This window comes from Platalea leucorodia (genome assembly GCF_965183815.1).
Source record: "Platalea leucorodia genome assembly, chromosome: 6".
Lineage (NCBI taxonomy): Eukaryota > Metazoa > Chordata > Aves > Pelecaniformes > Threskiornithidae > Platalea > Platalea leucorodia.
In genome coordinates, this window is record NC_138828.1 from 18,526,874 (window position 1) to 18,544,767 (window position 17,894).

The 17,894-nt window shown below is 40.6% G+C and overlaps 1 protein-coding gene across 3 annotated transcripts in view; it reads right to left on the reverse strand.

Annotated features, from left to right (window-relative positions):
• The window catches only part of WDFY3 (WD repeat and FYVE domain containing 3), a 179,479-nt gene that overhangs the window by 140,011 nt on the left and 21,574 nt on the right, over positions 1-17,894 (reverse strand). For all 3 annotated transcript variants that reach the window (XM_082315396.1, XM_082315397.1, XM_082315395.1), the window contains exon 2: positions 2,554-2,648. The gene's annotated coding sequence lies outside the window, so the exon portion shown is untranslated. The remainder of the gene's footprint in view (positions 1-2,553; positions 2,649-17,894) is intronic.

A 17,894-nucleotide genomic window follows, 5' to 3' on the forward strand; every position in this document is an offset into this window, starting at 1 on the left:
TCAATATACTTAGGTTATATGCACTGACTGAGCTACTGTGGTATAATAAGCAAACATTGGGTGAGTCAGGTCAAACGAACACACACAAACACACTTAGCTTACCCCAATTATACAGTCAAACACCTTAATATAAAGCCTTTGTGGTGCCCATACCGCCTACTCCCAAACTGACATCACCTGCACATTTTGGAAGTAGACTCTACTCCACCATCTAAATCACAGATGCCATTATTGACAAATCCAGGCAGGGCAAGCTAGTAAGGAAGCCTACTTCAAATGCCTTTCCAGGTGATCCTGCATCCCTGTTAACTGATCCACTGAACCATTTTTAATAAATTTTGCTCCTGCAGTATGATGGTTTAAGGAAGATCCCATTTTAAAAAAAAAAAAAAAAAATCACTTCATGTATTACATTCAAAAGAACATCCTTCAAAACCTTATACACTTCAAGTTATATCACTTCTATCCCTTCCCTCCCTTACGCAGTAATCCAATTCATCTGTCAAGGAAGAAAACTGATCAGCTTGATATCATTTTCTCCCTGAGAAATTCATGTTGGTTGGCTGTCTTCCCTTATCTCATTATCTTCTACGTGTTTATAAACTGCATCACGACTTTTACTATTATCCATGTAGCTGCAGGTAAGTCATGCCACAGCTGGAAAGAAACTCAACACGGCTCCAGAGAGAGCTTGACCGAATCAAATATAGCAGGCTCAGGTCTGAAAGGAATATAACCACAGCAGCGGTAAACCCAAGCTAATAAGCTGTGCCAGTTCTTGCATGTCCTCGGAACTGGAAGAACAGGATGTGTCAAGTGCCAGGGAAGTACTTCCTACATAAGTATCTGAACAGCAGATCATGACAGTAATAAGACAGTCTTCACAGATTCACAGAACAGTCTGCATTCAACAGTCTGCTTGAAACTAACTGCTTTTACTAAGTCAAGAGTGAGACTAGTGAGAGAGGAGGTGAGCCTTTCATCTTTTTTTATTCTCCATAAAGTAGAATATATTTTAAAAAATAAAATCTAAACACAATAGGGTGAAGGGAGCCAGGTATTTTCTATGAAAGTAAAAAAAGGCATATTTCTATCAGACTCCCTTGTGGACAGATTTTTTTTTTTTTTTCCCCATTAATGAATAAAACATTGCAGACTAAAGAAGGAGCACAGAGCTAGAATGAAAGCACTGATATTGGAATGCAGGATTTCATATGGAAGGATCTGTTTTGGGGTTTTTGTCTTTCTGTGTGCTTTTGTTAAATTAGAAGTGATACCTCACCTTGAACAGCTTACAGCTCTCAGTTTTATACCAGATAAGATAAAAATGGTGAGAACATATGAATAATTTAAGCTCTCCATAAGAAATGGCACCACTTACAAGAACAGTTATTAAACTCTACATGCCTCGAAGAGTAACGCCAACTAGCATTTCCTTGTACAAACAAGTCTTTTTCCACTGGGTCATCTCTTCACTTTCTGCATCTGCGACATGCTGCAGCATTTCTTCCACTGTGTTTTTTTTTTCCCGTTTTGTTCCAAAAGGGTCTATATGTCAAAGGGTATCCTAGCAAAGCTTGGACATTACTCTTCAGCAGCCACACCACACACATCTATGCTCTTAAAGTAAGCTAACAAAGATTAGAAATCCTTTACAGTAACCAGACAGATTTAATAGATTTTAACTCAACTGCTCCTATGGAAATTCAATTCTTTGCTTAGGAGCACTCCAACATGCCTATCTCCTCCCTGCCCCCCACTTCATCAAATTTTACTTCCTACATTCATTTTTCATCAGCAAAACAAAGCATTACTGAATTTGATAGTTATATGGGCTTTTTTGACTTCACTAGTTAAGAAGAAATCCATCGGGTGATAAATCCACTTAATCCTCTTTAGCTTTACAAAAAATGTGAAAGTAAACTAGATTGAATATTCTACTTGCGACAGGAAGCCTCTTGTAGGCCATAATATTTGTAGCAGGACTATGTAGCTATTGGGAAAAAACACTCACAGCAAGCAGTCTACCCAGCTTGTACATAATCCAAAGAAATTAGGATATAAAACTGAAATACAAGTTACTTGAGGCAGAAGTAGAGATAACATTACCTTTGTGTGGATACAGAATGGACCTCTCCCAGCCTGTCATTCTACTGAAGAGCAGGAATATTCTTCTCTCAAAGTAAAAATGAGAGACTTGAAAAACTCAAAAAAATAATCATGTATTATGATCATTCTCACTTTTTTTTTTTAAAACCTATCAATTAAAACCTCCAAGTATAACACAACCCGACCTTGAGCATGCATCACACCACACAACTTTCTGTGACCACCCAGCTATGTATTTCTACAGCACCTACACAGATAAGCAAAACCCTAAATTTTGTTTGGGTGGAGCCATTTTAGACTGACCATGTTCTGACAGTGCCTGAATTAACTCTTGTTCTGTGACAGGCAAATGAACTGCTTCACACAGAATTTATTGAAGAGTGCATCAATTACAAATCAAAAGGCAATTTCTACAAAAGCTCTTAAATATCCATGTCACTAACCTCTACAGCATTCCTGGGATCAGGGCAAACAGCTTCAAGAGAACAGGGCCCATTCCTTTCTGAGGTTTCTCTTCAACACCGAAGCTGTTCTTTCACTAGGTAAAGTAAAAGAAAAAAAGGTTAGAATATAAATGTGACAATAAAATCACAGAGCTTTGTCATTTTGAAACAGAAGAGCAGTCACTCCTATGACAACTGGACTTCCACAAACCTAAGAAATCTTTTAAATAGCTCCTGGAAAAGGAGCTGAAGCAAACTAGAAACTGACACACAGCATTAAGCTTAAACAAGCGTTATCTTCCCAATTAAATGACACTCACTGAGAGCACATGAACTGCTAAAAGAGTTACTATAAAGTGCAAGCCCAGTAATTAAAGCACTGACAGCCTGTGATCAGCAAGAGCACCCCTCCAAGGAACTAAGTGATTTCTCATCATTACAGCAGGGGAATAAGAACTAAGCTGCGTTGACCCCAACCCAGCTGAGCAACTGTGAAGCTACCGAATGCGCCTAGCTTTCCCTGGCCTCTCCCCTAGTTTTTCTACTTCTTTTTTCAGAGTTATAAAATGCTTATCTTAGAATTTGCAAGTGGACACACAAGCCAACAAGGGGCACCAAGTCTGAGCTCACTTCAGCATGATGCCATGAATCCATCACGATGAGATTCTCCAGCTAACCCAAGGCAGGTGGCAGAGGCAGCAAAACCAGCACTGTTCACTGTTGCACCTGGCAAACAACTAGGCACCTCGGTGAAATGCTGCACCTTGGTTAATTAGCCATGAGATGGCAGACCATTATTTTACCTCTGATTCCCAGTCAGCCCCATTCCGCACTAGTAGTTCAGGTGTTCCTACACTACTGTGCACTACACAGTACAGGCATACCTAAAGCGACTGGGAAAACTTTAGAATACAATCCACATCCTTTGTTGTTTTATTATTTTGTATATTAAAAGGAGCAGGGAAGATTGGGGGGGGGGGGGGGACGGACACGATCGACGCAGGTCAAAAAAAGCAGCACAGTATCAGGTACCTTAGAAAGGCTTTGTGAGAGAGATGGCACTAACGCGACAAACTTGCTCAGAGAGATGTTGCAGCACTTAACAGTAAAACATTTTGCTACAACATTGTTGTATGCACCAAAAACTTAAGTAACTTCCTGGCAAGTGCAACAGTTCAGCATTAACAGCTAAAGCAAGAAGTTCTCTTCTAACTCCATCCTCCATGACCATAAACCCCTTTGCTATTCCTAGGACAGGGAAGGGAAGTCAATTAACAAAGTACGCCATTTGAGACCCTCAAGAGTTTTTAAACTGTTTCTTTCGTTGTAAGGCTAAGGGCCCTTGCTTGTTGAGTGAAGCCCGCTTTTAGAAAGAATACTCCTGTTTTAATCTAGGAAATTGGTAAAGGCATCTGAGCAACGAACTAGAAAAAAATACACCAACACCCCCCAGTACAGAGGGCAACGGGCAAACAAGCTCAGTTTCCAGAGGGATCCATCCACTCAGGCACTTCATGCACTCACCCACTACCATTCTCTATAGCATCTTTGCTACTTCAACTCACCTACCTCTCCTACCCACAGGCCACGCAGCATCCGCTTACATTTATTTTCTCAGGAGATTGGCTCCAGCAGCCCATGTGCAGTGGTCACCATAACAAAAATAAACTAGATAAAGTCAGACCAGCAGATATCCTAGAATCCAGCCTCACGTGTGTCGCTGCACCTGTGCCCCTGATTTATGCTTCTTTGCCAGTGCAGAAGTCCAGGTTCACACCAGGCCCGGGTGACGGTGACGTACCACAGGCCTGGGTGACGTACCAGAGGCCTGGGCTGCCACGCAGGACCATCAAGCCCAGAGGACCACCCTACAGCATCCTCGCCTTATTCAACACGACGCTCCTGTGGAAAGCCTTCATCCTCCGCTTCTACCCGTCTCGTCTCCCCTCATTTTCATCTCATCGTCATGCAACTGTTCGTGGCAAAAAGTAAGGAGTCAGCAGCCAGTACCAAATACTGCGTGTGCGCACAGCATGTGAAACAGTAGAAATTGGACCGCAAAACTCAGAAATGCAAGAAGTAGGGCGAGCACTTTTATTTTTACCTCTACAGAAGCAAGTAAATATTTAAACTAAGAGGATAAACAAATGGTCCTTTTGTCATAGGAACAGTTACTGGGAGCAGCTTGGCAGTAAACCTCAACACAAATAGGGAATTGTTGTTTCTGCTACCTTCAACTGCATTTTACTCTGTTAAGAACTTTATATCACCAACAAGCTCGCAGGTTCAAAACAACAGATTTTTATTTTTAAATATAGACAATGGAAATCTCAGGTATGGGCTCCAAATCAGATCAGACTGCAATTAAGCCAAACTTAATTAACACTTATGTCCTGGTTTCAGCTGGGACAGAGTTAATTTTCTTCCTAGTAGCTGATATAGTGCTGTGTTTTGGATTTAGGATGAGAATAATGTTGATAACACACTGATGTTTTAGTTGTTGCTGAGCAGTGCTTACACTAGTAAGGACTTCCCAGCTTCCCCTGCTCTGCCCGGTGCACAAGAAGCTGGGAGGGGGCACAGCCAGGACAGCTGGCCCAGACTGGCCAAAGGGCTATGCCATACTGTGTGATGTCATGCCCAGTATATAAACTGGGGGGAGGTGGCCAGGGAGCAGTGATCGCTCCTCAGGGACGAGCTGGACATCGGTTTCGGTCAGCAGGTGGTGAGTAATTGTATAGTGTATCACTTGCTTTGTATATTATTATTGTATTATTATTATTACTATTAGTACTATTCTATTTTACTTCCAATTATTAAACTGTTCTTATCTCAACCCATGAGTTTTCTCACTTTTACCCTTCCAATTCTCTCTGCCCCACACCGGGGCAGGGAGGAGTGAGTGAGCAGCTGTGTGGTGCTTAGTTGCTGGCTGGGGTTAAACCATGACAACTTACTATATTTGCAAAGCTGAAATGACCAATTGCACTACAAATACTCAAAATGCACAAGTTTACTTGAGCAGAAAATCAAAGGGTAGTATCAGCATCTCCTCCAGCTAAAATTGTAAAAAACACCATTAGGAAGTGAAACCCTGAAGACAGCTTGCAACCCTCTTTCATATGCATTATTGAACCCACTGGTCACAAACAGCAAAACTCTGAAAGCACCCAAGATGGTTCAAGCGATGTCAGTCTCCTCACATGCCACAGCCTAGTGCAGGCTCAGAAGCATCCCAAGCAGAAACAACAGCTAGTGTATGTCCTCCAGCTACGCTATCCTCGGACAAAAACCCTGCTGCAAGTTCTGAGAAAGGAGAACCCTTTCTGATCAGTGCGAAGGGGCAGCATAACTTGGTTACCTCCTGCTTAATCAAGTCTCCACTGTAAAGAAGAAACACCCCTGGGAAATATACTGGCATGTTAAATGCTGAAAACAAAACCCTTCTTCATGCTTGAGGAAAGGATCTATGTTTTCCAAACAACCAAGGCTCAAATTTACCTTTCCTATAAGACTTCTTAGGGCATTCACCCTCTCTCCACCAGAGCTAGGTTCCTGACCCTCCGCAGGGACAGCAGCCCTCCTGGTGGCACGCAACCACATCCTTATGCTGCACTGCCTACAGGCTTCCTTACCCATCTCTGTCCACTGAAAGGGTGCAGAAAGGAATATAAGTTCACCCTGAATCAGACTGCACCTTTCCAGACATGCAGTGAGAAGACATGCGGCACCTTACTCTCTGGCTAATGGCTTTCCCATTTACAGATCCCACACTATCCAGAGGTTGCTGAAACCCATAATGGAAGAGAAGCACAGCGAAGAACCAAACTACCCATTTCGTGTTAGGTGTCTTCTCATGACCATTTCAAAAGCGTATCAAGTGGCAATTACTTCATGAAAAAGTAAATTGCAAGTAACAAATATAACAAAGAGTTGCCATGTTTCCACTTGCTGTGCAAAACAAATACCTTCATGATTTTTCATCCACCAGAATACATCTGCACTGATGTACATACAGGCGGCGTGTGATTCAGCAGACGCCAGCACAACTGAGAAGCCACGCTGCTGGCTCCCAGCTCTGAGTCACTTCATTTTCATGACCCACCACTGAACTCTGGCAGCAGCCACAGCTATTATTTTCCAGAAATCAAGTGTCATTCAGAAAACAAGTTTCAGTCACCAAAAACACCCCCACCCATGGCTTACATAAAGCTCCCTGCCGCACTGAAGGGCTGCCTTGGCTTCAAAGAGTTAGAACATGTCATTTGCAACTATTTTTTCAAAACATAGTATTAGGGTGACCAGCTTGAGCATGACCCATAAAAACATAAGCGACACTTCACAGCAGTTACTATCAAGTTTAACAGACATTTTCTTTTCCAGACAAGTCCCAATCATCTACAGGCATTTCTTGAAGAGCTTATTTATGTAGTTTGTGTAATTACTTAAGATTATAAAAAAATATTTTTCCATCAGATGAATAAAAGCTTTTGGGTTTTTAAACTGCATAATACATTGGGTCACCATGCCTTTTATAACAATGCACTTTTTTATTATAAACATTTTTTTGTTAAGAAAAAGGATATAGTTAACTGAACTTTGACTACTCCTTATCCAAATGTTCTTCTTCAGAATTGATGCTGATAAGTTTAAAACAATTTCTAATAGTATGTATGTATGATTTGAATAATTCCTCTTAGCTGCCATTACTTCTTTGTCCTCGTCATTTAAATAATTTGCACACTGTAACATAAAACATTTGCACTCCTGCATACCACTAGGTATTCCACCAGGAGCTTTAGTTAGGTCTCTATTTTTATTTCAACTGAATATCTCAGTACTGCTAGGCACTATTTCTAGAGTTTAACAAATCAAATAGAATTTGATTGCTGCCCTCACCAGACATCCCACAAAAAGTGCTGAGCAACAAATCTCAGCAATCACAACTACTTGGTTCCTGCAAAGAAGCAAATTGATAAAGCAACACCATAAAATCTGCTTTTTTTTTTGTATGTCTCATTTCTGAAAAAGAAATGCAAATGCTATGCAGACTCCCAACTTAGCTGTGTTCCTCTCACCTAAGATATTTTGCAGTGTTCCTCTGTAGATAAACTATGTTTATCAAGTTTACACATACCATACTGGTGCCATCTGAATATAAAAAAAATGAAAGCCCTAAAATAGCATCAGGTTTCTTCTGTGCTACAGTATTCAACAGAAACCTATTCAGACCTAACCAGCCATTTTCCTACCTGTTTCCATGTTTTGCAAAGTTACAAAACTCACTCATATGTTATATCAGAGAGAAGTGGAGGAAGACGTTACATACAAACAAAACATACATCAGTGGGAGCTGAACAAGGCATTGATATTGAAGCCCCAAACAGTTGATGCTAGGAATTACAGTAATTGAGTGCTAGTACTTGCTCCACATCCAATAGAGATAAAATCCTGCTTTTAACTGAAAGAAATCAAAGGTATCATAAACATTACATGACCCAGGTCCAATTTCTGCCTTTTCTAGTAGAGATGTGTGCTTAGCACGCGTTCTCTAGATCACTGGTGCACTTTCAGATGCACTACAAGAGATGTGAAGACAAAGCACATCTTTAGCCAGATGGCAAGAGGTCAGGACCGTATATCACCAGCAGGAGCTGATATCTGAATTCACACTGTCTACAATGATGAGAAATAAGTTAGGTAACAATATATTTCTGCGGGACATAGATTTTGAGAGAAGGAATACAAATGCGGGCAATACCTTGTCTAAGTACCTCCAGCTATTTTAACAGTAGGATCAGGTTGAAAGATCCAGATATTTCCCTCTGATAAAGAAAAGACCTTAAAAGCCCACAGAAGGGTCAGCCTCACTTGTTAAAAAAAAAAAAAAAAACACCACACACACAAAAAACACACAACCAAAAAAACCCCAAAAAAACACCCACACAAAAACAGGTAGAGCACTTCAGTTCTTCAGTTTCTGGCTCTCTCCAAAGCCCTCTTTCTTTACTGTTTCTTATTCACTACTTCTGCTAAACCAAGCTCTAGCATTGTAAACCTGAATGCAGGGACAAGTAAAGCTACCACTTCTGTTTTCTTCAATAAAGTTCACAACTCCAGCAACACGGGTACTTTCTTCTCCTCACAGGTATTACTGGATTCTTTTGCTTTTTATTTTTAAATCCAACTATTGGCATTCTTGTCATACTTCCAAATGAATGCATACTTCCAAGTGAAGACGCCATTAACCTCCTCATGGTCAAGAAAGATGAAGAAGAAAATGCATTAAGGCACACGCTTCACCTTCTCATATATCAGCCCCAGAGGTTCACAGTAGAAAACAGCAAAAATGACACACAGAAGTCTACCAACACTTGTCACCAGAGACGGCTTAAAAATTTTTCACCAACTCCATCCATCTGCAACTTAAAACAGAATATGACCACCCATAACTCTGGTGTTCTGGCTGTCCCCAAGAGCAAGTGTAACATAGCCTGGAAAGCAAGCAACACTAGAAAGATGATACCAGCTGGGGGCGGGGAGGAAACACCACCACACCTTAAACACAACTTTCTGGAAGTGGAGAGGGAAAATCTTGTATGTAGTGATCAAATTACAAACATCTTTGCTTTACGACTATTTAAGAAAGCACGATTCAGGGCACAAAATTCTGCACAGACGATGTCCTGCCTCCAAGTTCCAGAAATGCACATAAGAATAGGTAAGCACTGTAACCAGATGAAGCCTCTACTTCTCACACATAATGACAGACACACTGTTTGAGGAGGCAATTCCAGTTATAACTGGGCTAAAACAATGTGAATGCTTTAGCTTATATTCCCAACAACTAACCATCGGGGGGGGGGGGGGGGGGGAATATATCCCACTCTGTGAGACAATGTGCCAAGTCCCATGCCAACCCTCAAAACATAGATGCCTTCACACTCAATAGCAAAGGAGAGGACGCTCACGAAAGATGACAGACCATTACAGATAACTTATTAGATACAGCTCTTAAATGTTGCCCTTTCCACTGAAGTCATCCAGGAGCTAAAAGCAATCAAACTACAGAGCCCCTGACAGATGATCTCAGGCACCATGCACTCCTACACCTTTCAGGCAACAGTCCCTTCTGAAAAATTCTAGTCTTTAGTGGGTTGCATTTCAGCCACATTCTTCTCAACATAGCAAAGCACTGAGAAGATACATATGCAAAATGCCAGCCAGGTACAGTAAAAGGACACATCACCCTACAGAAACTGTTCGAGCTGCAGCTGCATTCACGTCTCCTCCAGAAGAACCCTATACACAGAGAGGCAGAACACCAAAAAAAACTTCAACAGTTTGGCACTGGGTAGAATTTAAAAGCAAGGAAAGTTTAACAGCAACAACTCAAGCTTTTTTTAAAGCAAGACAATGAAAGTCAAGGAAATAAATCCAGTCTCATTTACTGCGGGCAAGCTCTATTGGAGAGCCCAAGCCTTGCTTCAGTGCTACTGCAGTCATTTGGAAGCGTCAGGAAGACTTAATGCAACCCCTGATTTCTATGCCACTGGAAAGAATAAGAAGTGCTCCATGAACTGTGCATTTATGTTAAGTCAAGGCCAAAATTAGACTGAAAAAGGAACAAGAAAATTGTCGTATATGCTTGATGTTACTTCGCTCTTTAATTACTTCCTAATTAAATTTGCATGCTTTGATAATATCTACTATTATAAGCTGATGCTCCAAATGGAAATAAATGCTAATTCCCCCTCCAAATGAACCATCAAAACCACGTACATTTAAATAGATTAGTAAAATTTATTTCAAGTTGTCCTCAGAATATTCTCATCTACTGTACTCAGTCCTCAATTTACAAAAGTCTTTGCCAAGGATGCATTAATCCACAATCACCCATAAACAGTCTTCTGCTCTTAACAGCAAAGAAATATGCTTCTTGTAGAAATAAATCACAATCTGTCAGCGTTAAACTCAAGATGCTCCCTACATAGATATGCTAAACTGACCTGCAGGTCACCTGCGACATAAAATTTCATTAATTAAATTGCTTGATAAGAAGCATTGTCTTTTTACATAGAGGTTTTCAAATTAAATAATTGGGTCTTGATGTTACAGCACTACGATTCCTATCACAGAAATACTGGATGTTGTTTACATGTAAGTACAGAATGACACAGGCTGGAAGGCATCTATGAAGGTCATGTGGCCTCACCTTTGCTCAGCGCAGGGTCAGCTTACACCAGGATGCTCAGAGGTCGGCGAGTTCTGAGCATCTCCAAGGGTGGAAATCCCATTACCTCTCTGAGAAACCAACTCTAGCATTTGACTACCTTCATAGTGTAAACTTTTATCCTAGTTGCAGTTTACCTTGTTGCTGCTTGTGCCCAGTGCCTCTCATCCCTGTGCATCTCCAAGAGGATAAGGATAGTCAAGCTTTCTACAGCGGTCATCTCTTCTAAAATAAAGATTACTGACCATGTAGGTACTTTATAAGTTGATCAAATAACGGAAGACAGGGCCTTTAATGAGATCAGTCAAATACACATTCAAATAGCGAGTCTGTATTGTTTATACAAGCTATTATTTTACTTACAAAAGAATAAAATCATAGAATCATAGAATGCTTTGGTATGGAAGGGACCTTTAAAGGTCACCTAGTCTATCCTGGCTGCAACTGGCAGGGACATCTACAACTGGATCAGGTTGCTCAGAGCCCCATCCAGCCTGGCCTTGAATGTTTCCAAGGATGGGGCATCTACCACCTCTCTGGGCAACCCATTCCAGTGTTTCACCACACTCATCATAAAAAAATTTCTTCCTTATATCTAGTCCGAGTCTACCTTCTTTTAGTTTAAAACCATTACCCCTTGTCTTATCGCTACTGGCGCTCCTAAAAAGTCTGTCCCCGTCTTTCTTATAAGCCCCCTTTAAGTATTGAAAGGCCTTTGTGAACACACATAACATTTTGCTTCATCAAATCGGAAACAAAACCTAGAATAATAGAGAGGCGTTCTTTGTTTATTTCAGGAAGCTAATGCCTTGCTAATCCTTTAGCTCTCCACAGGAATGAAAAAAACCCTCTGGGTACAGAGACAAACCCTGATTATCTAAATCACTGGTATCTAAAATTCTGAAATCCAAAGGTCAGAAACCTTCCTGGAGGACAGATGCTCTGGCACTCCTAAGAACAGATCAGCTAGTTTGATGGTATTTCGAGGCTTGCAACACAATTTTAAGTACTATGTACAATTGCCTCAGTAGTGGGGGGACCGTTATTTGTTTCTTTTACGAAGAGAAGTGTGTAACTTGTTCCAACTAATACGCTCAAAAGTAAATAGATTTTTCCCTCTTAATTAGTGTCTGTATGTTTGCTTGCTCAATATAGCTATACTCACTGATGTTATATTGCATAACATAATCAATATATTGCTATGCTATCCATCATTAATTCCAAGCTCGTATATATTTTTATTTACTTTAATTAATCACAAAGTTACCATTTCCTAACAAGGATTGAAGGCTGACCTATATTAAAAGGTGCCACAGGCTATTAGCAAACCAAAGATGAAGCCGGGCTTTTCACAGCACTGGATGGAGGGAGGATGAGAGACAACAGGCATAAATTGATACAAGAGAGGTTCAGACTGTGTATAAAGAGAAGCGTTTTTCCCCTACTGAGGACAGAGGGGCACCGGAACGGGGCCCAGAGAGGCTGTGCTGTCTCCAGCCCTGGACGTTTTCAAGACACAACAGGATCAAGCCCAGTGCAACCGGTGCCATGTCAAAGCTGGTCTGGCTGTGAGCAGGAGGCTGGACTACAGGCCTCCTGAGGTTTCTTCCAACCTGAGAGATCTTGAGAGCTTCTTTTCCCCACTGTCATGTATATAGTGAGTCTTAATCCCAGCACCCTACTTAACGTTTAATGTGCAAAGTCCGTTGACTTACTGCTCTGCTTTCCCAAATCTCTCAGCCGTGTGGATTTTTTTTAACTCTGATCAACAGCCTTCAGCTTCCTGCCTATTCTGCTACTTTACAACAAGGAAGGTAACCTTTCCACCAGCGGACGCGGTTTTCTCCCCGGGCATCTGCTTAGCTCCCATAATAACAGTCATTAAGTCCGCAGTAAATGAAAAACAGGTAGAAAAGAACAAAAAGAAGACATACTGTAGGACATGTCGGGCAGAGGACAGGCCCTCCCAAGCATACAGACCTCCTGACTAGCAGAATCTTTTGTATTTGACTCACATCCAGCCCCAGAAGGTCCAAGCAGGTTCCTCAAGAGCCGTCCCAGCTGCCACATCCTGCAGCACATGAGTCCTGTGACAAGTTTTTCTCCAGCACCTCCAGCGTGGGGGCAACATTTTGACCTGCGCTAACAATCCTTCCTTAACGAGGATCACAGAGAATCATGGCATGGCAACATTTTGGTGGTCCTACCTGGAGTTGAGTCCTGGATACTGCTCAAAAGCAGCTGTCCTGGTGAGCTGCTTTTGGCAACAGCACAGCTATTTGCGTGGTGCTGTACTTCAGGTAACATTTTCATAAGGGTAAGAGCTGACCTTGCATCAAGTTAGCTCTTGCATCTGTGAATCTGTTTTTTGTCCATCTGTGACATGGAGAAATTGCCCCACAGATAATGGAGAGGTAGCTGCGCTTCCTGGCCAGCAGCTCTAGCCTACAGACATCTCCTCAACAGTGTCCTCACCCAAAAGCCTACAACAAGCCTTCACAACATGCGCAGCACCAAGCCACTCGCTCAGGGTGTGTTAAGTGAAAGGAAAATTAGGGCAGCAGGCAAAGAGGAAGCAGCCCTCCAGGTAACTGGCCAGCCGGGCTGCACACATTTCCCACCAGTCCTCCTGCCCTGGGCTAAGCACACTGTTTTTAGGCTGCGTGCTGTACAGCCAGCATCCAGGTATTCCCAGGGATCAGAAGAAACAGATTTGCAGAGGTTTCATTTCTGGGTTGCCGGCTAGCTATTTCTGTTCTACAAGAACTCTCTTCTGGTCAGCGACCTTGGACTTGAAGCACATGATTTCAAAGAAATCTTTTCCTTTCTGCTATAAATTTTACTGTTCTCAGAAGGTCTCTGGGTCACCTGTTCTCTGTTAGAGAATTTTGCCGCTCAGACAGAGTTAAGGCAATAAGCAGCCTGACCTTGAAAAGTACAGATCAGTATATATGTAAATGTTTACGTATATCCTAAAGATTCTGTTCAACATTGCAACTGAACAAGTCGAAGGTGGTGATACACATAAATCCTAACAATAAAGGTTTACTTATTTATTCTATCACACACTCTATCAGGAATCTTCAGCTCCCAGACTCTGTTTCCAAAGCACATGTACAGCTATAAAACATTTCTGCAGTTCTTGTGGCACTAGCCATCTCACTGCAATTTGCCAGCCTTCAACCCTGAGAAGAGTGCTGCAGAATGCCAATTCTCATCTCGCAGAAGAGTCTTTTTACTGAGCTCTTCGAACTCCCATCTGTAACCAGTTGTTCATACTCCATGTTAGAAAAGGAACATTAAGACAACAATTTCCATAAATGTCTATTTTACTGCACAGCTTACCAGTTTCTGATGATAAATGTGATGATGCCTTACTCCAGCAGCTACCCGGAAACAAAGAAATCCACTGAACTACTACCACCATCCTGATAGGAAAGAGACCTTCTGAATATTGTCCAAGATTATTTACCATGTTCCTGAGGCTCAGGCTCCATGGGAGAGCTCATTCTGCAGACTGCCTGCAAAGTCCTTACAGCTTTATGTTCTGCCTTCTTGGCAGCTTCCAGGGATCTCATTTTGAATCAAACTTTTCCTCTCTTGACTGGCTTAATATAGGTGTTAGAAATAAAATTTTAAAAAAATCCCAACGCCAACAGACTAAACCAACACTGAATACCCCAATAACTGTTTCGGCCTGCAATGTGAAATCAAAGAGTGTCCAAAGTAAAAAGTCACCTTTTCATTTAGCGACCCACAAGTTGAACAGAAGACTAGCTCCCACAGCCATTTGCGGTACATCACAGGCACTTAATATACTAAGCTAATTGATTTTTCCTTTTTCTTGAACCAAAGGGAAACTAAGGTACTGCAGATCAAGTCCTAAAAAGAAATAAAAGTAGTGTCTAAATGGAGTCACTCGACGTTATCTGCAAAAATTATGACCATGTGTTTTTTTCTCCTTTTCCAGAAAGTAGCACTCAGCACTTGAAACATGCTAGTCTAAGTTTTTCAAAAGGACTTTACTTCGCAACTGGGAGAGCTCAACAGAATGCTCAGCTCATGGGCTTTAATTTGTTCAGGCACGATAGCTAAATGCTGTTAAATTCACATTCAAAATTTAAGCCAACTTTCTTTAGTGTCTTCCCCAGACAATCCCTTAATTCCTCACTTCATTCATCAGTTTTTCCTTTCCTTTCTTCCGAGATGTTCGATCCGAGAGATCCCAGGCCAGCAAAGATATCTCCTAATACACACTCCTGATCATTATTAACTTGGATCAGATTCAGACCACTAAATAATACCCGTTTTTATCCTCCAATGAACAGAGTAACTTGACGTATTACCTAGCGATCATAAGAAGTTGAAAGTGGAAGAATGCCGATAACAGATTCGGTTTTCAATGTTTTCTTTCTGTCCAAGTGTGTATTCCACACACAGAGATCTTGTCTTGCCAAGACTTCAGACATGCATTACACAAAAAAACATGGGTGAATTAAAACCTTCCATTCGAAGCACAAGATCTGTAAAAAAACTCAGTAGGAAGCAAGTTCCAGATCCAGACCATTTCAAATGGCTAAGTTTTAAAACACAGGGAAAAAAATTATTAAAGACACTGAATAACTTAAGTGAAGGAAATGTCACTTGCCAACATGAAACTGTGATACCTCTTCAGTCATCCAGTAACCTTGTTATCTCAGTGGTCTGTATGGTCAACCATGAAGAGATATCTTAAGAGAAAAGTATCAACAGATCATAATTTTAACTCATTTTCCACAGTTGTCCAGTTCTCCCTGTTACCATGGGCACAGCATCATATCTTTATTAGTAAATATTTCTCACAGATTTGTAATTATTGAGTTTGCGTATGCCTGAATTTTAAGCTTCCGTCTGGACTTTTGTCTTGGGTTTCTGCAGGGGGGTGGTTTGGTTTGGTTTTGGTTTTTTGCTGATGGAGGGAGAGGGGACAACATTTAGGAAGAGGAATATAGCAGCAACTTTATCACACAGCTTGATCCTTCCTTCCCCTTAAAACATTCTTACTCAGCTTGCTCCAAATATAATTTGAAGAATCTCTTCTTCCTCTGCCTATGAGCCACCAACAATACCATTCTTTTACAATTTCTTCCTCTACTATCCTTCTGGAGTATTTACCAAATGAAGAAATCCTACTACTCTTCCACTAAATGCAATCTAAGTTGGTCACAATTATTTTTCCTATTGCAAGTTAAAAATATTCAAAAATTCTGCACTAGAAATATCAGAGCAAATCAGAAAAAACATGATTTGGGCTAAAATTATTTGTGCCATAACCAAAGTGTACAAAAAATTATGTCCATAATGAAAAAACAAAACAAAACAACCCAACACCATAAAATTTTATTACTATTCTACAACATAAGAAATAAGTGAACATGAAGTAAAAAGCAAGCTAAAAACTGGTGAGGTATAAAAGCTGTCTATTAACCCTATTTAAACTGTTGTTTATTTCTGTTCAGATTTATTTTTCAGGAAAAAAGTGTCCTTACAGTTAGTTTGATAAATACCATTAAAGACACTAGCTAACCATAATTTGATGACTGTAGATTCCATAAAGAAATGTCACATTTGGCTTGCTGCCCACATCATTAAAACAATCATCATAAACCAAAGTTTGTATGGTGTTATTTGAAGGAATTGGGCTTTTCACAACAGGATCAGAAGTCTTTAGGTTCACTACGATGAAACGAGGAGCACTGCTGAGCACTGCAAAGTACCAGAATAACCATGTTTACAAACTGAGATTTATTTAAACAGAGCTCAAGAAAGGTATCACAGAATCAGGAAACACCACACAAGACAAGTCATTAATTTTATTGATGTCACCACCTTCCTGGTTCATAGGGACTTCACTTTTTTTTTTTTTTAAAGCTTAACCAAGATACTAGACCTGCAGGCTTTTCAACTTGCAAACACCACAGATTTTCTTATTGCAACCCAGGTCTGTTAGGAGATCTGAAGTTGGAATTAGTTTCTTTAAAGAGACCAATTTCAGCAATAATATTTTGCCTTCTTTGCAATGAAACATCACCACCTCACTTCTCCTCCTGATCAAGATCTGAAATGTAAACAGCCTTTAAATAGTGTGATCAAGTAGCACTCTTGATCAAAATTCTTCTCAAATGTCTCCTTACCAGGTAACACAATTGAGATTTACTCTTATTGTAAGAGTAAAGGTGCAATGGACAGATTAGTTTTAACTCTAAGAGGATTAACATTTCATGGCTATGTCCTTAGTAGTCAGTTATGTAGAAAATCCAAATAGCACTTAATAGGAGAGACATTACAGACTGATCAAGAAATTCTTCAAGAATATTACTGAACTAGAGCTGCTGTTCATCTCCAGTGTGTTCCTACCACCACTGTAAATTGGTACCAACCCTTACGTGCAACTTGTCAGAAGCACGTGTAGAATTATCATTTTTCATTGCCTTCAACAGAAAATAAACTCTCCAATACCCAAACTCAACACTGCACTAAGGCTCAAAAAGGGAAGATTTAGGCAACTGCAACTTGGAAGAGAAACCACCAGATTTAAAAAGGAAAAAAGAAAAGTTTTCTCTGAAGCAGCAAAGAAACATCGTCCTCCTAAATTGTTCCATTTCTAAGACTCCTGGCTCAACTGCTGACTATTTTGGAAACCAGTAGTAGGAAAAAAAAGCCTTTTAAGTTACAATCCATGATGGACTTTGTCAAACACACCACTACAACCAGAGAGTCACATGCTAATTTCTGCATATATTCACTGAAACTGCTGAGAAGTGGTTATATCCTTCTCAAGGATTGTATTGCTTAACACTAGATGCATCAATTCCAAGAACCACATGTACAAAGCAGAGACATGGAGGCAAATAATAAAAACTCCAGGAACACACTGATTCAAATAATCACCTTTTTCCCTGCAGCAAACAGGACAGACAGATTCCTTACAAATCAGTCCACTGCATGTTCCTAAAGAATCACTATTATTTTGGAATTCGAATAAGTTCTTGGGCAAATTCCTGAACTAACAGGTTTGTATTTCAAAAAGCATCTGACATACTTCTCAAGTCCAGGTTAAACCATGTGT